The following is a 27,553-nucleotide window of genomic DNA, read 5'->3' as shown; positions in this document are numbered from 1 at the left end:
CATTGGGTAGCATTACCCTCAGATTTTACTTGCTTGTACCTGTTATGGTGGTGAATTTGTCATTTGAATCTTGCCTAAAAAAGGCACTATAGGGGTAGCAAGAGCCTTAGCCAGTAACCGGACTCCCAAGGGCAACAGGTGCAGGCCATCTCTGGCAAAGCATCATGGTCTGTCGATCATGTCATCCCAGGCAGTCAGATACTGGATCCCCTTAGAATGACACCAGAAGCTTAGCCAATTGTTGAAGTCAGTCATTTGGTCCTTCTGCTGTGGTATCATTCTGGGTGATGGCAGGATGGTACTCAGGGCTAGGGTCATACCTGCCAGGGCTACAAGATCGGAGAGCTCCTCCATGTCTCTTTTCATATAGTCCAGGGAGGTACCTCTCAGGTCATTCACTTCAACATGGACAATGGCAGAGTCATATTTGTACTTGTTGTGGAGTGACGTGAGTGCATGCATTATGTGGCAGATCCTGGCATCCAACAGGCAGCTGACAGTAACTTTCTCCTTGTTTAGTCTGGTGAGTGGAACATCAGTGTGCCTGACTATAGAGTCACCTATGACTAGAGTGTTGGGTATGTTGTTATGCCTTATGGGCTGTGGTGGAGTTTCACACTGAGTTTGTGGGCTATATGTCATTTGGGTTGTGTTGGTGGGGTGGAGGTTGCTTGCGTTTCTGCTTTGGAGATCTCTGTTACTTGAGAAAATTTTTATTGAGAGCCTCCCAAATGTAGGTTTGTGTTTTGTGTTTCTATGTGTCTGTTTTGGTGGTGTAGGTTTTGAGGGACTATGTGATGAGTGTGGTGTGGTGCAAGTGTTTACCTTCTCCTCTTTACTGATTAGTCCAGTCTTGGGTGAAGAGAGCTTTGCTTCCAGTTTGGCTGTATAAGTGCATCTCTCACAGGTTGTAGTCTTGGGTGGTAGGAGGAGAGGGTTGTCTGTATACATGAGGCAATTGCTGCATTGCCCCAAGATGCCCAGATTCATCAGGTAGACAGGAGAAAACACCGGGAGCTGACCCTTAGACATGCCTGGAAAGGTGCTTATTTATTAAGTAATAAAAACTGTTTTCCTCTAGACAAGTGAGGAAAGTTGAGTGCTGTAGTAATTTGTAGCTTATTTAGTGCTTACAATGAGTTCTGAACAAGTGCTGAGCTCAAAGAAACAGATTTGAGTGCTAAAACTAAAAAACTGGCTAGTTCTAAGGGAACATTTGAAGAGAAGACTTTATGGCGCCGGGAATAGTTTAACCCTAGCTAAGCGGCGATGCATAAAGTGTATATTTATTTTTTTAACATAACAGTTGCAAATGAGCAAACTGATTTAAACAAATTAACCAATTAATGAGTAAAAAAGCTCAAAACTGAGCTCTGTTCAAGCAGTCTTTAATCAGACAAGTTCTAACTGCACACTCCTGCCACTAGGGTGCTCAAGTTATACAAACAAAGCGAGATTCAGGATGTCTGAATCTAGTCTATGCTACAGCAAACAAGGTGCACCAATTTCAGAAAAAAACAGTTCAAATAAGCAGGCACAATAAGCCTTTAACCAGAAATTCCCAGCTCAGAAGGGCAGAATCTAGCCTCTCCTCCCACAAGAGTGCAGACCATAAACCTTCGTAATGAAAAATAACTGGCCTGAAGTCCAACTGTTTTAACCAGAACTAATACACTTTTAGAATAACAGATACTGAGCCTTCAATCAGCAATTCCCAACTTAGAAGGGTGTAAGCTACCTGTCCTGCCACAACAGTGCAGACCACAAACCTTCTTAATGTAAAACAACTGGTCTGGAGCTCAAGTGCTTAAACCAAAAGGCTTAGAATGTTTGTTTGTGTCTTTCAGCTTTTCCCAGTTATGGGTCGCCACAGCGGAACTCCGGTCCGCTAATGATTGGCAGTTGATTTTTACGTAATGGCTTGCCAGGCCTGATGCACAACCTTCAATGAAGGTACGCCCATTCACGCATGTCTCCACGCAGAAGACGCTCTAGCTGAGAATCGATCCGGACAGCGTCTTACTGTGAGGCGACAACGCTACCGCAGCACCGCCACTGCGGGTAAAAAACCAAAAGGCTTAGAATAACAGTTACAATTTAATCAGGCTACTACCAAGCAGTAATAAATGAAGCAGAATAAATACAATTGAGTACTGTTAAGAAGATGCAAAAGCAAAATAAAGTGCAATTGTTTTTTTAAGTAAAGTGCATGAAGAGAGGAAGAAGAAGAAGCAGAAGAAAAATGCAAGGTTAAGAACCTAAGTGGGTTGGCCTTCTCAATTGTTCTCTCTGTATTAAGTAGAGTGGAACACCAGACTGTGAGGGGTGCCCCAGATCAAATTTACATTAGGGGCGAGCAACTGCAAAGCCACCAACTATTATAACACCACAAGAATAGGATGGGAGGGAGGGGAAAACCCAGTTTCAGGACAGATGAGAAACAGAAAACAATGCCAGAAAATATATAAAATAATTCAGTCAGGCAAAATTAAGACAGTGCAGAACTCTGAAAGGTTAAAATGCCAAAAAATATACTTAGCAATCAGTGATATATTTCCAGATTGTCTGAAAATCACACACCAACCAGAGCACCAGGAGTTTTCAACAGTGTATGTAAATGCATTATAGAGAGTGGTCACGCTGTTAAATAAGCTGCAGAAATCATGTTGTTCATCTCATAGTAGAGCATACTTATTTTAGTGATCAAAAAGCTGTTCGCAGACTATCTTTTCAAAACTGTTTTGATAGGACATAGATTTGTGATTGATCTATGATACTTGCAGTCCTATGGGATAGGGACTTTAGGGAGTGGAGTGATGATGGAGTGTTTGAATTCATTGGGAAATATTCCAAATGAAAATTAAAATTATGTAAATGAGTAATTTGTTTAGCAATAGAGGAAGAAGCTAATTTTGGCAAGACAGGGTGTACTCTAACAATGCCAGATAATGTCAGCCAATGACAGTAAAAGTCCTCTGACATTCTGGACTTGCTAGCTTTAAGTAGAAACCATATGTCAGTACCCTTAAAGTAGTACATAATAAAAAAAAATTATCTGGCAATTTTAATAATATTCTTGGATACAAGTCACACATGAGAATATTACTTTTCCTGAGACTTCACTGCAACTCAGTCCTGATTTCCACAGCAGTACAATGTCTTTGTCAGTATATACAGCTTAGGTCTCATACCACATGGAATAACAGAAGTGCGGTGTTGTCTGGTGAAATATTAGTGATTTTTTTTATGTCTAGTATAATGAGAGTGCACATACATTCTGGTCATTTGTTTCACCCTGCCTTCTGAGCAGAGGACAAATACCCCACACACACATACACGGATAAACTGGGTATAAAGCTAGCCCATGGCAAAATAAGTCTTATGAAAATTTATATTTACTAGCTGTATATAACAAGCCTTACAGGAGGAAAACAGGTGGCCTCTGGTGTGTCTATGACGTTTCATACCTCTTTTTAATGTGGTTCTTTCTAAAAGATGTTTCAGCAGGTTAACACTGCAGTCTGAACAATAAGGTAGTATTTCTGTTGATCTTGCAAGTATATTCTTGTGAGTTATTCATTTTGTTTTCCTTAAGGCCCATGATATATAAGCTGGGAAGTATTTGCCCAAAAGAGAAAATTCTGTGTCAGCCCTGTAGATAGGATAGGTGTGATGACCATGGTATGCTTTTTGAATCTCCTGTACAAGCTTCACTATATCCCTGTATTGGCTGTATGTACCTCCTTTCATTTGGTAGATTTGAAAGCAGTTATACACTTTTATGTCCATAAGGTTGAAAAAGATCTTCTCATAAGATTTCCTCATCTTACAGCCATATTCATAGTTTTTGAGCACTTGATTTCTCACATCCTCTCTCCACAGTTTGTTACTACATATGTGATGACAACATCTGCTTTGTGCTTCAGATTGTCATTGTACCTCATACCACATGAAACTATTTAGTCCCTGTCTTAGTTCAGTTTACCATTCCAAAGAACACTATTTAGAGTTTCTGCGGACAAACTGCATGTTTGGTACTGGAATAAAATCAGTCTTTAAATATCAGACCCCTTCCCAGCTAGAAAACCTAACATATGTACAATAATGTCCTCAGTGGTAACCCTGCCACAGGCTGATCACATTGATGCATATTCTTACTTTGACCACTGGATCCAGGCACAGAGTCACATATTTTTTGCTACACTACATCCACTGCAGCTGATTTTCCTGAATAAATAATGACATTCCAAACCTACTCTTCAGTGCTCTCCTAGTTGGGACTTTCACAAAGCTCACAACATATAATTCCATATCTTGATCTTTTTAAAGGTGTACACTGCCTAAACGCAAGCTGTCATATAAACAGGAGGAGTCATCTACATATATGTGATTATGTGGTCCCCTAGTATATAAACAGATGAATTTTTTTTCTGTAAGAAATTAATGACTTGGTTCGTTATTTTGTGTTTTGTACAGAGGATGTATGGATGGAATCTTTGTTGCTACTACTGAAAAGGAGAAATTTATGTATATTTAGAAAATGATCCCTACTCATAATGTGATGGAAGCTTGGTGCTACATGCAATGGATCAGTGGAGCTGTAGTCATACAGGTTAAGCAGCTTCCTAACTATCCAAGTCAGAAGAAATAAACCCAGGAATAAACACAGGTCTGATGGTGACAGTGGTTTCCAGGATGAATGGGATACATTTTCATTGTCTAGATCTGTTCCCTTTGACATATATTGGTAAGATAAGGCATTTCCGCCAGTCCAAATTATTCTCATAAAAAGTATAGCAATATTCAGGTGATATTTGAGAATATGTCATTTCAGTGTTAATGCCACTGATGCCAATGAACTGAACGGGCCCCGTCTTATTGTCAGATTAAGAGAAAATAATGTTTTAAGTGACCTGCTTGTGGTTATCTAATGAGGTAACCCTGCAGTGAGAAACTGCCCATACAACTGACCTGTCCAGTTTGAAATCCTCTGTCTCTTAGGTTCGTAGGTTGGTACTAGGCTAGTGGCCCTAGGGCCTATACAAGCCTAGCCATAACAATTCCCTGGATATTTCATTCCACAATATTTACTTCCCTGGACCCCTGTCTAGCAGGGCAACTGACGTGATCCCTGGGGTGAATTTCCTCTCTCCCATCCAATCGTCAAGTTTCCTTTTGAAGAGGGCCAATGAGGCACTCTGTTTGACATGTATGGGCAGTCTATTCCAGAGTATGGGGTGTCTCTTGGTCAGGAATCTATCCCTCCAGCATGTTTTGTTCATTGTGATGACAAGATTTAGATCCCTGGAGCGTGTGGCTCTGAGAGATTGGGAATTCTTTAAGTGGAGCATGTCCAACAGCTCAGGGTTTGACATGGCCTTGTATGTTAAGCAGAAATCACCTCTGAGTAGACGATATGCCACAGAGTATAGCTGGAGATTTTTTAGATGGTCAGCATAAGATATCTGCTTTAGGCCTGTGATTCTTTTAGTGAGGTATTTCTGCAGCTTTTCCAGCTGTTGCAGATGTCTTGTGAGGTACATACCAAATGGTGTGTTGTACTCTATAATGGGTCTAATGAGGGATGAGTACAGTGGGACAATGACCTCCTTTTTTCTGGATGAAAAGCCCTTAGTGATGAGGTGTGCCATATAGAAGGATTTCCTTACAGTTGTGGTGATGTGGTTATCGAAGGTGAGGCCACTATCCACCTGTGTCCCTATGTCTCTCATCACACTTTCAGTGATTAGTGTACTGCCACCTATGTGGTAATTCATGCGTACATGTTTTTTCCCAAAGGGGATAACTATATATTTCTTTGCATTAAGCTTGAGCCCATGGCTCTGGCACCAAGCATCTGTTTCTGTAAGGCCCTTTTGTAGAATATCCACATAATTTTGGGATTCAGTAATGGCTCCCAGTTTGCAGTCATTGCAAACTTTGTTAGCCAGAGTCCCTTAGTGTTGGTCTGTACTTCAGAGAAGTAGATGCCAAACAAGAGTGGCCCCAGGACTGAACCCTGAGGTACTCCACTTGTCACTTGTTTGGAGCTGGATTTGGAGTTGGCTACTTTTACAGTCTGGGTTCTGTCAGTAAGCCAGTTGGCAACCCATCGAGTGACATAGGGATTTATGCCCAGCTTTAGTAAGTTTATCTATGATTTCAGAGTAGGGAATGGTGTTGAAGGCCTAGGCAAGGTCCATATAGGCTGTGCAGACTGCCTTACCCTCGTCCACAACTCTGGAGACTGATTCGAAGAAGTCAATCAGGTTCAGGAGACAAGATCGGCCCTTCACGAACCCAAACTGGGTGGGGTCCAGTGTTTGAAGGGCGCCAATGTCTTTGTTTATAAGTTCCATGATAATGCATTCAATGCCCTTGCAGATCAGGCTCATCAGACTGATGGGACGATAGTTCCCAGGATCCAAGGTGGATCCCCCCTTGTGGAGTGGGATAACTGTAGCTGTGCGCCACTCAGTGGGCATGAAGCCTGAGGTGAGGCTATGATTAAACATGACACTTAGGTGAGGTGCCAGTCCATTTTGTAGTTCATGTAGTACACAGCCCGGGATGTCATCTGGTCCCGTGGATGCTGTGTTCTTAGCTTTGGAGAGTGTGGTTTCTACCTGAGTGGCTGTGATTACCAGAATTTGGCAATCTTTTGGTATTGAGATGGGCCCTTTAGGGGGTGAGGGGGGGGTGAAGATGGCACTAAATCGATCTGCCAGGATATTGGCAATATCCTTGGGATCAGTATATTTAATGCCATTCTGTTGTAGCTCAGAGCACACCTGAGCATTGCCATTTAGATTCTTGACATAACTATAGAATGCCCTGTGGTTGCCTTTGGAATCTTTGGCAATTTTATTTTCGTAACTAGCTTTGGAGGATTTTATGAGGGATCTCAGCTTCTTACTGAGGCTGGTAAGGGAGTTTTTAGCATCCTGGAATTTTCCGCTTTTCTGCAACAGTTTCTTCCTTCTGTTGTATAGTTTGTTTATGGCAGGGGACCACCAGAGTGGCTTCCTTTTTTTGGAGGAGAGCATCTTGGTTCTATTTGGGATGGCACGATTCATGCATGAGTGGATGTGCTCATACAGTGCCTTAGTGTAGAATTCAGCAGTCGAACTTTCAGCTCCCGTCTGCATGGGTGTCATGAAGTGTGTCACTTCTGACTTGAGTAGCATGAAGTTGGCTTTGGAGAAGTTTTTTTACGGAGGTTTCCTTACTGGGGGGTGGAGGTGGGATGTGGATGTCAAGGGTGATTTACTTATGGTCAGACCTGACCAATGAGGGGGTGACCACTGGTGTGGAGTATCTATCTCCCATGTTGGTAATGACCAGGTCTAGGATATTGGAGCCCCTGGTGGGACAATGGATTAGTTGATCCATGGCACTGGATTTATGAATTCCAAGAACCATTGGGAAAAGGTGTTGGCACCCAAGTAGTTTTCCCAGTTAATGGCAGGGTAGTTGAAATCACCTGGTATTAGGGTATTTGGTTGTATCTTAATATTTTACAGCATGTTTAGAAAGGTGTAGTGAGAATCTTGGAGCATGCTGGGGGATTTGTAGCAAGTTACAGTTTGGATTGCAGTCTTACCTAGTGTTAGTTGCACCTGGAGAATTTCAGATGCATTGTGTTGGGCAACTAGCCTAGAGGTGTGAATATCCTTGGTGAATATGGACACTGCTCCACCTTTAGTGTTTCAGTCTTGGTTTGGTGGCCGAAAAGTGTGGTAAGAGTTGTAGGGTACTCTGTGGAGCCTTGAACCAGGTCTCAGTTACTGCACAGATATCCATTTTTAGGAGTGCCTCGAGAGAGTGCATTTTGAGGTTTAGACTTCTAGCATTGAGTAGCATTACCTTCAGATTTTGCATGCTTGTATCTGTTACGGTGGTGGTTTTGTCCTTTGAACCTTGCCTAAAAATAGCACTATAGGGGTGGCAAGAGCTTTAGCTAGTAACCTGAATCCCAGGGGTAACAGGTGCAGACCATCTCTGGCAAAGCATCATGGTTTGTCGATCATGTCATCCCAGGCAGATACTGGATCCCCTCTGAATGACACCAGAAGTTTAGCCAATTGTTGAAGTCAATCATTTTGTCCTTATACTGTGGTATCATTCTGGGTGAAGGCAGGATGCTACTCAGGGCTAGGGTCATACCTAGGGCCACATGATATGAGAGCTTTTCCATGTCTCTTTTCATGTAGTCCAGGGAGGTACATCTCAAGTCATTCACTCCAACATTGACAATGACAGATTCGTATTTGTACTTGTTGTGGAGTGACTTGAGTGCATACATTATGTGGCAGATCTTGGTACCTGACAGGAAGCTGACTGTAATTTTCTCCTTGTTCAGCCTGGTGAATGGGACATCAGTGTGCCTGACTATAGAGTCACCTATGACTAAAGTGTTGGGTACGTTGTCTTGCCATAGGGGCTGTTGTTGGGTGGCACACTGGTGTTGTGAGCTATGTGTCACTTTGTTTGTGACTGGTGTTTGTTTGCATTTCAGCTTTGGAGGTCCTTGTTGCTTGGGCAGGTTAATGTTAAGGGCCTCTGCATATGTGGGTTTAGTGTTGCTATGTGTGGGTGTTGATGATGTGGGTTTTGAAGGGCTATGTGCTGCTTGAGATGTAGTGCAGGTGTTAACCTTCTCCTCTTGACTGTTTAGCACAATCTTGGCTGGAGAGAGCTTTGCTTCCAGTTTGGCTATGTAAGTGCATCTCTCACAGGTTGTAGTGTTGGGTGGTAGGAGGAGACGGTTGTCTGTGTACATGAGGCAGTTGCTGCATTGTCCCAGTATGCCTAGATTCACCAGGTGTACAGGAGAAATCACCAGAAGCTGACCCTTGGATATGCTTATTTAGGTGCTTTTTTTTGTAAATTACAAGAGCTGTTTTCCCTTACCTTTGCAAGGTACTTTGCAATTATAGGCTGTTTCGTGCCTAGAATTAATTTCTCCTTATTAACAAGGAGAGTTGAGTGCTTGTATCAGTTTAAGGCTTCCTAGTGCTTTCCCGCAGATTCTAGAGAAAGTGCTAGTCACATGGGGTTCAGATTTTAGTGCTACTACTGAGAAACCAGCTAGATCTATGGGAAAATTTGAAGAGCAGACTTTCTGGCACCTGGAATAGTTTAACTGTAGCCCCGCGGGGCTGCATGATGTGAAAAATGCGCAAACACACACATTTTTAAGGCAGAAAGTTAAAAGGGATGGAAATCAGCCCAAAATGGCTAATAAAATGACAATTTCAGAGCTGGAAACCACTCCTCTAGTGTTAGATAGGCAGTACAATGCTCAGCACCAAGCAGTAGGACTTCCCTCTACCACAACAAGGACTGGATAGCTCTGAACACAGAAAATAAAGTCCTGAAACCAGCAAAGCCTGGGATCTGGACTATACTTGCTAGGAAAGGCGGGAAATGAGCAAATAAAATAGTATTTTTGGTTAAAACACGCTAAACAATGCAATAATACAGTAAATAAACACAGAAAAGGCTAACACGCTTGAGTGTGTAGTCCTAAACAGTAAATGCAATTAAAACTCTAAAAAATTAGCAATTTAAAACTTTTTAAATAAAGCAAGGCAAGTGCACAACTGAAAAATGATTTAAGATGCAGTAATACAGTTGAATAAGTAACTAGTCTACATATACAGAAAAGTCTATATATACAGAAAAGCAGCTAAAACACACTAAAACAATTCAGATGCAGTGCAGCCTAGAGCACTTAAGTTGTAGCAGTATTAAGGCAAATACAGTTTTAATAAATGCACTAAAATATACTCTATATTTCCAAAATGTTTGAGAAGCACAGTCAGAACACAAGGAGATTCAGGCATTTTTTTTAGGAAAGGGAGAAAGGAGGAACAGAAGGAAAGAAACTAAGTGGGTTGGCCTTCTCAGATGTTCTCTCTGTATTAGGTAGAATGAGGTAATGACACTAGACTGGGAGTAGTGTCCCAGATCAAATTTACAGTAGGGGTGGACAACTGCAAAGCCACCAAGTATAACAGCAAGACACTACCAGGGAGTGTGGGCAGGGTACAATACTAAAGCTACTAGCCTACACTCTTTTAGACAGTAAACACTACAGAAATGTTTATCACAGCAGAAGAACAGCAGTAAGCCACAAAATGAAAGTTTTTAACAGATAAAGGAGCAAGGAGACTCTACAGAATGCTTTTAACTGCAAACAAATCAGTTATATGAAACACTCCTTGGCAGTAAATAAGAACAAACAAATAGGTGATTAACAAGTGCATACAATTTCCTGTTAATACCTTTTCCACAGTGAAACTAGCTATAAAGCTTTACAAACAGTGTGACAGTAAAAAACTTATTTCTCAGGCCCTGTAAGGCAGACGATTTTCGTTTAACCGTCTAGATTAGTTAAGAGCAATAAAATACAGTAAAAAGTATGCAGCAGGCAATAAAAAATGCTATATATAAATTGCTAGAAGCAATAACCAGTATAAATAAGCCAAAACACAGGATGCTTATTGTTATATATCTCAGATCAGAGTTGTAGTCAATGCCCCTCCTCCACTGTCTCTACCCAATCTCCTGAACCGCGGGAGCACCTACATTGTCTCACATGCATGCTGACACTCATGTGAACTATCCACTGAGATCTGCTTTGCATGTACTGTTCCTGATGTGAATTGTTAGTTTATGCTGATGCAATCAGTGAGTCAAAAGATGTCTGTTCAATACACTGTTTGAAAAGAAACATCTCCTCAAGTACACTGTCAGTATTCATATTTTCCTAAACATTTTCAGTTTTACCTATTAAACTTTGATATACCATTCCTGAATCAGTTGACAGTGTCTCTTCGGAAGTTGAAATGCAGACCTTTCCTTAGTACAACTGATAATTAGACCCTCTTACATACTCAGTGGGGTTCTTCAAAATCTTTGGAGGAATTTACTGCTTTTTCTGTATGACTGTGATGACTGTTTCTCTGTGTCACTCCACTCACCAATCAATACACACTCCCTGCCATCCCCTCCAAACAAATGTCTGTAGGGTTTAGTTTGAAATGGTCTCCAAGGATGGAATTGCTTTCACAACACTACATATCTGGTGCTGCCAGTTATGTAGAGAACTGCCTACCCACAAAAATAAGTTTTACTAAGGGGAAAATATAAGAAAAAAAAAACAAATGTTTGTAGGCACAGATCTGCAGAAAGGCATAGCATTCCCTCATTCCATAAAGAAGTACACTTTCCTCCCTAATGTTGGAAGCACACACCAAGGAGTCCCACAGAAATGTTGAGGGATGTACTGCTTCTTTTTGACCTAAAACACTCTCCTTGCAATCAAAATAAAAACTGCCTTTTAGAGCTAAACAATTTATGTTTCTATTTCTCAGGATATAGTAAGAGGGTATGGACTGGTTGAACATGACCTGCTACTATATGAACAGCAGGAAGCAAAAAGCCACACTAATAAATAACATAATGTTCCACTTCTGGCTTACAATTTCCATTTATTAAATTGGAAGCATGCAGTGTAATAACTATGCTTTTACAATGATATTAACAGGAAAATTATTACCCTTCTGTAGTCCTGGACAAGACCTTTATTTATTTATTTGTTTATATTTTAAAATCAGTTTCCTGACTATTTTCAAATAAAAATAAATTAGTAAATGCGAAAAGTAAGTTAATTCAGGACCCAAGATTATGTAATTTTTCTACGGTGCCATGCTAGGATAACTCAGATGCCATCATTAATGAGTTAAGCAACACAGGGGCCACCCTGTCACCCTTGCTATCTACAGCACCAAGGCCATGGTCAGACTTAAGTTTGTCATCTGCTATGATCCTTAGCTGTTTTATTATGCTACCACTTTTCAATATTTGTCTATGCACTTCGCAAAGAAATGATATTCCACATTTCCCAAAAATCTAAGTATGTGACATTGACCTCAAAGGTATTATTACTAGATCAAGTGTGAAACCTAACCAACCAACCAATCTTGTAGTACAGAAGAATTTACAGGAGGTAAAATTAAAATTTCTACCTTATAGTCATCTGCATAATTTGTAATATAAAGCTGCTTCTTCAAGTAGACTTCAGAAAAGAAAATGACAAAGAGGACAACGGCCAGCATTTCTGTGGAACGTTGTTGGTTAAATTTGTTGGCTTTCATACTTCCTATGTTCTAACATTTACTCGTTTTTTTTTTTACTTGTGAATAATGTAACCATTTACACTTAACTCACACAATTTGGTAATGATTTACACAAGGGAGAATACAATGAAAGCATTGTCCTGATCCAAGAACATTACATGTTCCCTGAGAAGACAAGACCTTGGGCAAGGAGAAATGGGTCACCTGCATTTTTTTAAACCAGCCTAATAATAATTATCTCAATGGTTTTGCAGAGAATACTTTTAAAACTGATCAGTCTGTAGCTATTGGATCTATGGTGAACCATCCTTTATGTACAGGAACTACTACAAGGAATCACAGCTCTCATAAATGTTCCATCTCTACAATTTTTTAAGGACTACTTTTAATGATTTACCAAGGCTGTCTTTCACTTTAGGCAAGCAAACACCTGAGGTAGTGTCTGAAACATGGTGTTTATGTTTTTAATTTTATTGAGTGATAATATAGGCATATCTTCTGTGATATACAATACTTAATTTTTTATACTTTTATTAACCAGGTAACCCCACCAGACACATGTCCTTTTCAGGGACAACCTGGGAGCTCTGCCTATTACACAGAGCCAGACAATATGCAAATAAAAGTGGAAAGAATCATTTGCCAAACCCTAGACTATAGGAAGCAGCTCATTAACAGCTCACAGTCTCAGTCCTTTGCACTAGTTGCCAAAAATATACCAAATATCAGAGTTTTTCACCTCTTTTTTGCAAATGTGACTGATTAGATGGCAATACATATTTGTTTGATCAATGATGCTCTTAAAGGTAAGGAACAGGATATTCAACTATGGTTTAATTTATTAAATATCATAGCTTAAAAAAATACAGTGACAATAGCCATATCTTAATGGCCAGTTGTCATCCTCATAGCTGACATTTATGCTCAGGGAATGCATACTGGTACCAATATAAAAAAAAAGCCAATTTGGAATGTCAAGTAAAAAGGATTTCAACAGGTGCTTCAACAAAGTATTAGTTTAATGGTGTGTGCACTTATGTATGTTTTTTATTTTGTATATATTTTCCCCTAACAGATTTGTTTGTTTTTCAATTGAATTGTACAGGTTATAGGTCACATTAAAGATGGAAAAAGTTTTGAAATGATTTATTGTGGTCTCATTTTTTCTATCACAAAAACCTGGCATTTTAACAGGGATGTGTAAGCTTTTTATATCCACTGTATAGCCATGTATGCTTCTCTTCTTGTCTCGGCTTACCATTTCCTTACACTGCCCTTCTTTCTGCTCTTTCTTAAAAGGATTCTATGTGTTTTCTTCATTTTCTTTATTTGCTCACGAGGTACACTCACTAGATATAATGACTTCCCCATTGGTGGTTAAGTATGAAATAGCTAAAGCTATAACTTATCCATTACATCTGAATAAGTTGTAAGTTTTTTGTTTTTCTCTACAGTTAGGTGACTATGGAGTACATGTAACTAAGAGGGGTTGCGGGGCAAATATCTCACGCAGCAGGAGTGCAAAAATGTTTTGTAGCTTCATCTAGATAAATTTAAGGATTCATAGTGGAACCAGACATACATGCCCCTCTTTAGTGCTTATCTGAGAACAATGCTTAAGTGACTTACTCCAAGTCACTCAGCTGACAAATGGAGGTTGACAGAATCAAATAAAAAAAGTAGAGTTGTGTTCTTTCATGGAGTCCTGGAGTAGAATCTTGCCAGCTGATTGTTCCGAGAGGAGGAAAACAGGTCTACTTGAGGAACTCCCCAAAGATGGATGAAATTTTGGAAGATCCCTGATCTAGTTTCCATTTGTAAGGGTCTGCCCTTTTCCTGCTCAGCCTGTTTGCCACATAACTTTGGTCTGTTACAATGCAGGATGCCTGTAGAGTGAGATTGTGCTGTGAAGCTATATCTCAAGGTAACATGGCTAGTCTGCTGAAGGTGTGCAACCTGGTTTCCTGTTTCTTCTTGCTGTACCACATGATTGGGGTATTGTCTGTAACAACTTGAACAGTTTCGGGGGACCAAAGATGATTCATTGTGTTAAGTGCCTTGATCATGGCAAGCATCTGTTTTATATTTACCTGCTTGTATCAGTCCTTGGTCTCCCACACACCTTGCACTTTTATCTCTTACGGAACTATTCCCCAAGCAAAATCCAAGGTTTATGTGGTGACTAACTATCTTTGGAAATGAGAAGGAGAAGGGGAGACCTAGATTTAGGGATATCTGTTGTCAACACCAAGTGATTTCTCTTCTGACAAACCCCAGCACTGGGAGAGACTTCCAAAATGGCTGCACATTGAGTAACAGCTAAATTCCAACTTAGTTGAAGCACAGGCTGGACTATGTATCTTAGAATGGATAACCTTTCTTTTAGGTAAACACAAGTCTATGAGTGTGGCTGGCAGTTTGGAACATTTGTTCCTATTAGGAGGATACAACTTCAATATTTAAAGATGTACATAGTTTTCTATGTTGTTATAAAGTTAACAGGTTTTAGCAGGTATTGGAGGTATGTTTTATATTTTTTCTTTTTTTTTCTTTTTTTTGAGGACTTTCAATAAAACAAAAAGTTTTGTAAGATATGACATAGGCTCAAATAGAAATAGAAAGAAACAACTCTATAAAAGATTAACCTGCCAAGCAGTGTATGCATGTAACACAAAAGCTGGAACTAGACATTTAACAAAATAACGGTGGGAATAATAACTTTTTAATACAATGATGCTTTATATAATGTCTTTAAATGTGACTGGTCTCACAGATAAATGCAAAAAAAAAGAGTAGTGAACTATATTAAAAAATGTAGACTGCAAATAGCTATGCTACAGGAGACACAGTTTGAAAGAACTGAACATGTGAATTTGATAAATAAAGGTTTTCAGGATGGTTATTCAGCAAAATACCTGGGACAAAGGAAAAGAGGAGTACTAATATTAATTGCAAGAGGAGCTCCAATAGTGACAGAAGAAGACAAAAAAGATAATAATGGCAGATATGTAGTACTAAGACGCTACTGGCAAGGCAGGAAGATTACAATGGCATGTATTTATATTCCACCTAAAACTGCTATAATGGAGCTTAAGAAAATTCTGGGAGAAATAATCAGCATTCAGTAAGGAATATTAATTATAGGTGGGGACTGGAATTTGAAGATGTGCCTGGGGGGGGTGAGAAATGAAAATATTTAGCATAAAAGATGTGCATTCAGTACTAGGAGTTTGGAGTAAATTTACATATTATTCCCCAAGACACAAAAACTGGCCTAGGCTAGATAGAGTTTACATTTCACAGGAACATGTGCATTATTTGAAGGTCTTAATATGCACCCAATAATTATTTCATATCATGCTCCAATAATAACTAAAATAAAAACACAGGGTAATGAAATAAAAATGAGACACTGGTGCTTTCATACCTATCTATTGAAAAGAGAGGAATTTGAGGAATGTGTAATGAAAAGTATTCAGCAGCTATTAGAGAAGATAGAAATTTATTCCAAAGATATAGCTAAGGAGTGGGATAGAATTAAAGAGGAGTTTAAAAATAGGGTGGAAATAAAAGAAAGGCAGATATGGTTAAGAAGTAACAATAATTATTTAGAGAGACTGACAAATGTTGAAGTATTGTAAAATAGGGGGAATCTCACAGAAGAAGAGGAGCAACTGCAGAACACTAAACAGAAAATAAGGGATTACCCCTATAATGTGCATGAGTTTAAAAAGACTGCTGTTAAACAACAGTTTTTTTTTTATAATAACTCTAGAGCACAAAAACTTTTAGCACAATGACTCAGGCAACAGAAAGTAGAAAAGGGCAGTTGCCAAGTTTAGGTTGCCTATAACAAGGAAAATAACAAGAGATCCTGTAGAAGTATTAGAAATATTTTGGAAATTCTATGAAAGTCTGTATAAAATAGGAAGATATGGAAATCAAAAAGGTACAAATGAAAATATTTATGGAAGAATTAAATATGCCAAGGTTAAAGGTAGATGAGACTCAAGTAGGATAGGAGAAGATGAGATAAAAATGGTGATATATAACCAATCTACAGGAAAGTCCCCAGGAACAGATGGTATTCCTGTGGAAGTTTGGAAGCTAGGAGGGAAAAAATGATGAAGATCTGGAAGGTGTTGTTTAATACTATTTTCAGAGGAGGAGAGGTACCAATGTCCTGAAAGAAAGCAGTGGTAGCTGTAATACCTAAAAAGGGTAAAGATCCATCAGATCCAGCTTCAGATAGGCCCATTTCAATACTAAACCATGATTAAAATGTGTATGTCTATAGCAGCTAAACGAATGGCAACAATGATGCCAAAATTGATAGTTATGGAGCAATGTGGTTTTGTGGAGGGGAGGCAAACGTTCAACAGCATTAACAGAACATTGATGATCCAGAGTGAAGCAGATTGTAAGAACATACCACTGTTGTTGATGGTTCTTGATCCAGAGAAAGCATTTGACAGAGTAAGCTGGGACTTTACGAGCAATGCAATGGAAGCATTTGCATCACCTGATAAAATTATACAGTTGATTAGGAGGATTAATGAGGGATCAGAGGCAAAAATTAAAGTGGATGGGTTCCTCTCTGATAATTTCTGCTTGAGCAGAGGAACTAGGCAGAGATGTCCTCTTTTCCCCTTTGTTATTGCCATTATATTTAGAACCATTGGCAAAGAAAATAAGGTACTCAGAAATTCAAGGACATAATTGGTATGGTAGTCAAGAAAAGCTGGCTCTATTTGCAGATAATATTTGATACCTGATAAAACCAGAAAGAGACATTACAGTGTTGTGAAACATTTTGAGACAGCTCCAAATCTTTTCAGGATACAAAATTAATAAATCTAAAACAAAGGCAATAGCAGTAAATTATGTACCTACACACAAATTGGTTCAGCAATATACATATTTATAGGGACATGATAAAACGAAGTATTTAGGAGTATGGATTAAAAATGATTCCAGTGTTGCAATTAAGGATATGTAGGAAGAGACTAAACAAAAGATAATACAAAACCGAGAAACTGGAAGCTCTGTTATATGGATATGGATAATAAGATACAATCAGTTAAAATGTTTTTAGTCCCTTTAATCTTATATACAGGTCAGGCATATTTTTATCAACCAGAGGAGAAGTTGCAGATAGCAATTAATAAAGAGCTAAAGGATTTTATCTGGGAGGGGAAGATGGCAAGAGTCAAGCTGGATAAGCTAATTCTTCCAATAGAACAAGGTGGATTGGGATTACCCGATATTAAGGGGTATTTCATAGCTACACAGTTAAGGCTCCTATACGCACAAGCAGAAAACTATAATTTAAAGTGGAAAATAACAATGGTGAAACAGGGGGGAAGCTCAAGAAAGAAGGAGAGACTGGGATTTTGGATGTAGACATTTAAGGAGAATAACAATAATCATGCAGAATATTATATTCATAAAGTAGCATAAAGTATTCTAAGAACTAATCCAACACAGGAATGGAGAAAGAAGATTATACTGATAGGGATGGCTGCAATTAGGGATACAGACAACATGCAAGAGGGGGCTGGAACTTATTGGAGAAAACTGGCAAAGGAACCAAGGTAGTGGGAGAAATAACTAGACTCAGAAAGGTAATATGATGGGAAGATACCAATAATTTATTTTGACTGCAGGTTAGAGATTTTCCTCCCTATCAAGGATTAATATCAGAGTATAGGCAAAGAGAAAGAAATAGGGTTCCTAAATGAAAGACTAATACTGCTAGAGTTTTTATTAGAATCTAGAACATACGCTGCTGTTCAAAAAAGGAATAATTAGTAGATAATATAAAACATTGCATGATAACTATAAGAATCAATCAGAGGAGGTTAAATGGATTGAGAAGAGAGACTGAATAAGCAATTCACAAATAAATAATGAGGGATATATGTTTGTCTCCCAAATATGCAACAAAATCTGGATGATTTAAGATTTTTGCTTGGAAATGTTAACATAGATATTTATACCCCAAGTAGACTCCAGAGAATTATTCCTCAGATAGACAGCAAATGTTGGAGGTATGATGGGGAAGAAAGAGGTAATTGGGAACATAATTTCTGGGAGAGGACAGAGATGGAAAATTTTAAAGATTCCCTGCAGACAACTTTATCAGAGATACTGAGTGAACAAACTGGTGTGATCAGGGAAATTATTTTTCTGAGCTATGATGCAGAATTGGAATTGCCTAGACATAGTAAGGCCTTGCTGAGTCTAATTATTGTGGCTGCCAAAAAAAATTACTAGAAAATGGAAATCAAAGTCTAAATTAACTGTACTATAAGTAGTAAATAAAGTAACAGTGATAAAACAACTGGAACTGGAATCTTTAGAAAAGGGTAAGAGCAAATTACATAAGGAAAATGGGAATTGTGCGAACAATACATACAGGAAACGAATGAGGTTTAAAAGAAGGCAAGATTTGAATGAGCTATGTAATGTTTGACTGACAATGCTTGGATAGATTATAAGTGATATATAATGTTTGCAACTAAAATTATGTTGCTATGGTTTGTGATGTAAAACACTTGCAACTAAGATTATATCAATATGGTTTGTTTTCATTTATATAAATGTATGATTACCTATGTCATAAGTAATAATTTAATAAAGATGTTTCTTGTTTTAAAAAAAAACCATCACTGGGCTACAGAAAGACAAGTGGTATTAATGTTGGGACTACAGATACTTCAGTAACTACTGTATCTTTCTGATGTGGAGTCTCTCCAGGGGTATCATGGAATCATAGACACCATGATACCCAAACTCCTGAGGTATTCCCTTGCAGTGACTGAAGTCTGAGAGTAAAATCCTAGAAATATATCTAGATATAGATCTATTTTTTTCCTGTGGAAGAAAAGGTATTTGAACTGTGTTTCTACTTGACATCCCAGAAACACAATTATGTGAGAAGGAGTCAAGAAAGACCCTTAAATATTCTCCCAGATTAACAGCTTGTGTAAGAGATCTCTCACCCAAGAAAGAGATTCATGACACACTGAAAAAGACTCTGCAAAGATATGCAAATCATCTAAAGATAGAAAATATGGATAACCTGAAGCCTGAAAAAGCTATAACTGGAGCAAGACACTTTGTGAACACTCTTGGCGCAGTGGATACTACAAAGGATAAGACAGAGACCTGATAATGTGATCCAGACACATCGCCTACAGTCTGGATAAACAGGAATATGATGATAACCATCTTTTGAATTTAATATTACAAGGAAAGTTCAATGAGGAAGAAGATATAACAGATTGAGAAGGAACATAATTTTGAATTTGGGCACTATCAAAAACAGGTTTAGAAAATAAAGATCCAAAACTGTTCTCCAAGGATTTTCTTTCTTTAACAGCAAAAACATTACTGAATAAAACCCTTTTCTACCCGGGAAGAGGAAAGAGGTTCTATCATTTCCTGGAACAGAATGTGATAAAGGACAGGTGGTTTGGAGTAGTGTGTGTGTGTGTGTGTGTGTGTGTGTGTGTGTGTGTGTGTGTGTGTGTGTGTGTGTGTGTGTGTGTGTGTGTGTGTGTGTGTGTGTGTGTGTTTTGGACCTTTAAGAAGCATTTCAAGTTCAGCAAGTGCATATAAATAGCAAGCACATGCTAGCTTCAGTGACATTTTGAGAGTGCAGCCAAAGAGTGAGCATGTGTGAGTGTAATAGCTAGTTTGTTTATAAGTTTATCTAAGTTAAAGTTATTAAGCCTCAATCCTGATGTGTTTGTACATAATAAAGCTGTTTGAACAGAACCCACAAAGACTTGTCTACTTTATCCTGACTGGACGAGTGACAGGTGGAAACAAAAGAGTCTGGTCTGGAAGATGAGGAATTATCCCCTGGAAAGGAAGAATTTCCTCCCACTGCCATCTGTAACCTTGATGAGTGATCTTCATTACCTATTTGTCTGAAACTATCTGTTGCCAAAGAGTTAAATTTAGATTCAGACTTTCTAGAAGAAAAAAGGAGTGCCAGTGTAGGTGGGGGGAGCAAAGTCTCTTAAATAGTCATTCTGATTTGCTGGACTGCCTTTGGCTTTGGGAGATTCCAGATTTTTTCTTGGAACCCCTTTGCCATTTCTTCTTAAATATCTGTTTACCTGTATTTAGTTGAGACTGTTTATTTTGTTTCTTATCAAAACTGTATGAGGAGTTAGAGAATCCTTTGCAAAACTTGAAAAATGAGGGCTGAAAAATCCTACAGATTCCCTGTATCACCCTTTTTATCACACTTTTTGATCACCGCTGCAGCAGTAGATCGGAAAACTAAATATCTATCCAAGGAAGAATTTAAAATCTCATGTTTAACATCATCTGAAAGGTTCTGAGAATGCAGCCATGCAAACCTCGGCAAAACAGTACTAGTGGCCATAGCTCTGGAAGAAATATCAACAGAGTCATGCACACATTGTATACAATGAGTAATGACTCGAAAAATAAAAGAAAATACATTATTTAAACCAGACTTTTTTCCTCATAAGAAGAATCTGTACACAAAACATTCCGCATACTTTCACAATTAGAACAAACCTTAACATATGAGCCTGGCAATTCAAAATTCTGAAAATCAAAGTTGCGAAAGGATATACTTTTTTCCTACTTATGAATGATCTTCCCATCCTTATCAGAGAGAGAGAGAGAAGGGCTGGAATTAACTAGGTGTTTAGCAGCTGAAAAATTAACTAAAGTTATAGCTGCTGGATCAAGTTTGGGAAAAGTAAATTAAATTTTAAAGAATGAGGAATTTTATACATCCTATCTTCCAATTTAGTGGCAGCTGGATGGCTGTCAGGAAAACTGCAGACAATAACACACAGTCACATTCCCCAAGGCAGACAAAACTAGAGGAATGGGTGTAGTTTCTGGAAATTCCTTCTGTAACATCTCGTAGTATTTTCTTTTGAGGGACTGAGAAACCTCAGTGTTCTCCTACTGAAAACACTGCCACATTCTAGATATAGTCTCATAGAAGAGAAGCCCCACAGGGAGAGTCAGAAACTGAGCTCTCTGAGTTGGATCAGAAATCCGAGGAGAAAACCCTGCATCTGTCCCTACCATCCCCATGTCCAGATTCAGAATTTTGAATTTTCCAAGAAAGGCACTTTATTTTACCAGAGACTATATTACAATAAGGATCAATAACCTGAATTAAACTCTGAGCCAGACCAAGTAAACTATTCATGCCTATGTAAATTTAAGGAGGAGTAGATAAATGCTTAATTTTCTGTTTCTTATTGACATGAAAACTGGGACCAACAGTGTTATTAATGGCAGCATCAAATTCCCCAGGGTAGGGAACAACATTCTGACAAAACAGGGAATTCTTCCCATTTCCCTTACCCAGTATTAACAAGAGTGGCTCTCCCTTCCTCGCTGATGGGACCGCAATATCTGCAGAAGATGTGGCTAACTACAGTCCATAGTAGCTGTAGATGCTACACCAGAACGATCCGAGGTAAATGATGAGCTATCTGAGGTACAACTAATGGTCACAGCAGTCATCCCCCTACAGCTGAGGCAAATTGTTATCTTGCTGTGATGGCAAAGGCTTTTTGCTTAACTTTTATTTTTATTTATTTATTTTTATGGCTGGAAGAAAGACCAACTGTGGAACCGACAGATTGTTGCATAGTCAAGCTGAAAATGGTGCTTCTTTCCTGGGGAAAATGCCAGCAAAAAACAAAAGTCTTTAAAAGTCACTTTTTTGAAAAACAAACACAGTTAAAAGCACTTTTAAACATTTTTTCAGTCCCAGAGAGTAAAATACATACTATTACTCCACAGAAAAAATAGTTTACAGTTGCTATAAACAACTTTTAAACTGACAGGAAAAAGAAACACCTCCATTTAAAAGTACATACAGTCTCATGCCAGTTTGTTAAAATACAAAATCCTAGCTTTAAAATAACTTTCTGGAAGAAAAAAGTATTAATAATAAACAAAAAATACATTATGGAAGATTCTTCCCAAATGGAAGTTATCTGGCCAGAAAAGGAACAACACAAGCCTAACATTGATGCACAAAATCTTCAGAGTAGTGTACTCTTCCTTGGCAGTAAAGCTCTGAAGGGCTTGGCATGCAGACTTTTTTATAGTCAGCTTAGCTCAAGCTGCCACAGTTTGGGTGCTTGGAAGGAGCCGTGAAGCTGTAAGCTCGACGGCTGTTATTTCCTTGTCAGGAAACAACCCATATAGCTTAGGCTGCTGCAGCAGTGATCACTATGAGGAAGATCTACAGAAAGAAGCTCATTACTTATATAAGGAATTGCTTTCTGTCCTCTTCCTTTATAGTGACATATTACCTTCCACTTCTCTTTCTATTTGTGCAGAGCTTGTTTGCAAGTACAGAAGTGGCCATGTGTTATATTATGAACAGTATTATTTACTGATGTCCGAGGGCTTTCTCATAAAGTGATTTTTTCCTCAGTATTTTAGGCTGTCCAGCCTTCTGCAAAATCAGGCCTTCACCCACTAGAGCAATTTCCCTGTATTTACTATTTTATCTGTGATGCATAGCTCTAGTTTAACCTACTTTTTTTCCAGAATTAACTATTCAGACTTTTATATTTTTCATCGTACCAACGTTAAGAAAACATCATTGAATTTACTTCTCACAGTTTACATTTTGATCATATTTACCATAAGAAAATCCCACTGATTTAATTATTATTACATGTACATTTTTATTGTATTCATCTTAATAAAACATCCTTAACTCTTTATCAGATGCCATAGAATATTTAACAATGCCCTGAATGGCTATCATCATTGGTTTGTCAGTTTAATGTCTCACCCAGATTACAGCAACTCAGGAGTGCATCACCCCTTTATGTTATAGTTGAGTGTCACATCTGGAATATGGACATCATGCGAGACACAGCTATACCTTTTATTTTTTGAAACTTGGTAAACCAGCAAGGTACAACTGCCTTTTTTACAATGGTGAATTGGCAACACTTTCTGTTTAAGTAATTAATTCATGATCGCAACACATGAAAACAGAAGCTTAAGAGAATCAACCCTTTGACTACAGCATAAACCTTCTTACTATCTTAGAGCCTTAACTATCTGACCTATACCAGCACATATATAAACACATCTACATGTTTCTTTACCTAAATATATCAGTCTGTCTCTACTATACACACACACACATGCGCACTCGCACATACACATATTTTTTTTTTTACTTTTTTAGTTTCAGAAGTTAAATGAAGTGATTTACTTATTTTACTAACAGTAGCCAAACACAAAGTTTCTTGCCATGGATATACAAGTTCTCTACACCAAAGCCTTATATAATAAGTTGTAGGAAATCTTTTTATATGTTTAATTTATAATTCAGTAAAATATGTCGCCACAACCAGGTCTGATTTTATGAGTAATTCAGTAAATTGAGGAGGGGCAAGGCCAAGTAGGAGGGACAAAATTATAGTGTTAAGCCTAAATCATATCAGTTGAGAGGTATGCCATCACACATTTTGGTAGCCCACCCTTAGGTCTACAACCCTCTGGCTTGGTCTGTCATACAGAACAAAGACATTTCTATGCGTCTATGTCTTCAAAGTGACTACATACAAGAAATAATAGCATGAAAGATTTAACGTACTAGAGGCAAGCAACGTTCTTCAGTTCCTCTTTTCCCATCTGTAAATACAAAATTGTTCCAGTCCCCTTACTGCGTGAATATAAAATACTGCAGACTTGGCAAGACATCAATCCCATAAAATCAACTCTGTATGTCAGTGAGTTTCCACTGAAGAACCATGACATGTGACTCTGTGATATTTTTTCTTGTTACATTATAAATGAAACATGGCAGAACAAATCAATCTATTGCTGAACTTTTTGCAGAGGAATTGATAAACAAGTCATCAGTATAAGGAACTATTTTCAGCACAATGACATTTTCACAGATGATGTTAATATGCACGCACACTGTTCATCCAGATACATTATTAGGGAAGGACATATATTGCTTTTTAATGTGGATTGTTGACAGATTAAGTTTGCTTCTGTAAGAAGAGATCTAGATCAGTCTGTAAATTTTACATTCTAGAAAGTCATCGACTCCGGCTTCAGATTTGAAGTAGGTCAGACCGTTAACAAAAACACTACCTGTGAAAAAGACACTTTTGTTATTAACAGAAACTGAACACATTCTTGTGTTAAGCAGTGCTTCCTTTAACAATGAATATGCCTATTTGTGCAATCATTTATTTCTGTGATGCTCTGGGGTATTACAAGGAGTTCAGCCTTCTAGACAGTTTATGCAAGTTTCAAAATCTGAAAATGTAAAAATCATAAATTGTAGGATCTAAAGGTTGCATATTGTTCCACTGCCAATTGTTTTGTGATTTCATACATCTATATCCTTCCTCTCACACAGTTAATAAGTTTCCTAAAACAATGCTGGATTTGTGTACATTCTGTGAGCCTTTCATACCTGTATGCATGACACTTCTTGGAAGCAGGCTGTATTTTTTTTGTAACACAGTAAGGGGTCACTCCTCTTCCTAATGTGTTCCCATGCTTATGTCCCCATTTTGTCCCCTAAGTATAGATATATGATATAATCACTGGGACATCGCAGTTAGGTGGCATTAACTCCTTTTATTTTTCACTTCTGTCGGTTACTTTGACAAACATCATGCTATTCCTTCTTACTTCTAGATCGGGAATGTTACTGCAAAAGCCAGTGCTGAATGGCATGGCAGCATGCTATTACTGAAGCATCAATCAAAAGTAAATAAAAGCTCACTTAATAATAATAGTAATCAGATATTGCTTTTAACTTGCAAGACCCACTAAACATTCAGGGGTGATCTAAGAACTTTAATCTGGTTAAATATATATATGTTTAAGACATGCAGCATGCTGGTAGCCTGCATTATAGTCATTTCTACAATATGGTGGAACTGGCAGTATTAAAATATTCCTTCCAAAAAGATAATGTTACTCATGGAGGCTGCATGCTGCTTTATACCACAGTAAAGTGTCTGCAGATGCATTTAATCTGTTGGCAACACAAAGGGGAGAAATCAACATACAGAAGAAAGTAGTAGGACAGGCCATTAATAAACGTGTGTTTGTGGAAAAGATCACAGGCTAGAGACTCGTAGAATGCAAACTCTTTAGGTCAAGATTATTCAGTGAAGAGCATTAATGGAAATTATCACTGTATCATCTGCAGGTCTTGTAGTACTATTTGGTACCCCACTCAAGGCATCAAGCAGTGAGCCACTTTAGTCCTTCATCTAGAGTGACATTAATGTGGAAGCTGATCATATCGCTGATGAAGTAACTTAATAACATATGGAGTCACTGATGAAGAAAATGAAATGCCTATCAGCAAAATAGTTGTTCTGCCTCAGTGGGGGTGGCAGTAATATAAGATGTCACAGGCATTTCTTAAATGTAAATACTTCAGAGAGGCTGTAGATACTGATGCTATGGGCTACATTAAATGTCTAAGGAGAAATTCATGCAAAGGTATCAGTACACCTCTCTTCAAAGCAGATGCAATCATCAACATCTGTTCACTAGTTAAAAAAAAGTTCAATAAAAGCCAAACAAATCTCCAGCTTTATAAACGTCTCAGGAACAGTATTAAATATCATATCAAGTTAAATAAGAATAACTAATGTACAAATCTCCAAGACCAAAATCATAAAAAACCCAAATTCTGCTAGGCTTCCATATATCAGGTTCTTCACCGTGGCCGTACCTCCCCATCCTGAACCACCTTATCTAATCTAGACACCTTTGAAACCATCCCTGTCATATTCACGTCACTCTTCATCAACTCAGCATCCTCACTCCGTAATAACCTAACTCCCCTTGCTTTACAAATCCCTCTACAGCTTAGCAACCCCCCCCCCCCCTGTTTTTTTTTCTCATTAACACAATTCTCAGCCTTAATGATAAAAAGATACATTCTTAAAATCAAACTTACTGCCCTGGCACTTATGGACCTACCTGCTGAATAGCTGAAACTGCCTCTGATGCCATAGTTTATCCAGTCTCCATTCTAATAAATTGGTCCGTCACTGAATCCCACAGCCTACTTCTCTGGAAAAGATCTTACATTCTCCCTCTTTATAATGGAGGAAACTCAGATGAACTCAAAATATCATCCTATAGTTATTCGTTCCCTTTTGTCTAAAATAATACAGAAATGTATACAAATGCAGATCTTCTCTCATATCACTCAGTACTGTTTTCTATCCCCTTCCCAACATAGATTTTGACTGCACCATAGCACTACTACTGTCCTTCTTAGTTTCACTAACACCAAGAACTTAATCAAAAATGCTGTATGCTTAGTATACTCCCTCCTTCTAGACATATCAGAAGGTTTCCACACTGTCTCTCATTACATTCTCCTGCAAAAACTTATAAACTTAAATCTCACTAACTCTTCCCTAGCCTGGTTCCACAATTACTTCCCCAGTAGATCACAATCTGTTAAATGACAAAATCAATTCTCATCCTTTGTCCCTGTATCAGTTAGGTCTCTCAAGGATCCATCCTTGGACAAAATATCTTTATTAACAACCTCTCCACAGCCTGTAAAATGCTTCAGTCTTTCAATATGCAAACAATTCCACCATTATCTGCTCTGCTGCCAACCTTGACTCTCTTCAAAAAATAACTCAGGAATCCTTTCATCTCAGTAGATACATGGCTGTCCACATCTCAACTGCTCCTCATCCCAAACAAAACTAAATTAAGTCTCTTCACCTGCAAAACAATTGAAACGCACACAAAAAATGCTTTCACTATAACTTCCTCTGAGCATGCAAAAACTGAACACTTTCAAAACACAAAACTCCAAGATGTCTTTATAGTTCATTCACTATCGCATTCCACACAGGTGAAAAACACACTACAAGCTAAACTCTCTGCACAGAATCAAATCTTATCTGACTGATACTGTATAGAAAAATATAGCTTCTCCCCGCTTGCTGCCTACACTCTACTCCTGACTTTAAATCCAGTAAGTTATACAAGCTGGAACAATTCTAAAACAAAATAGCTAACTTTGCTGTCAATCAGCATCATAGAATGCATTACTGCCTAGAAAAAATAATTGGATTGAATTATTACATTTCCCTACTTACGCCCAGCTGATCAACATCCACCATCTTATCAATAAATATCAAAAATACCCTTCCCTCACCAATATCATCTAGCACTATAACTCTTTCAGATCTTTTTGTTCTAAAAATAAACACCTACCACTTATATATCAAAGTCTAATAACTCCACAGAAGACTCCCTTTACTTCAACCATGTATGAAAACCTTGAGACAACATCCTACTCACTCTTAAACAAGGTTAATATCTAAAATCCTTCCAAAAGCAGCTAAAGACTC

This window comes from Protopterus annectens, chromosome 1.part2 (genome assembly GCF_019279795.1).
Source record: "Protopterus annectens isolate FY-2018-M chromosome 1.part2, PAN1.0, whole genome shotgun sequence".
Taxonomy (NCBI): Eukaryota; Metazoa; Chordata; order Ceratodontiformes; family Protopteridae; genus Protopterus; species Protopterus annectens.
The sequence above is the reverse complement of the archived record's forward strand: the minus strand, read 5'-3'. Positions refer to the sequence as shown.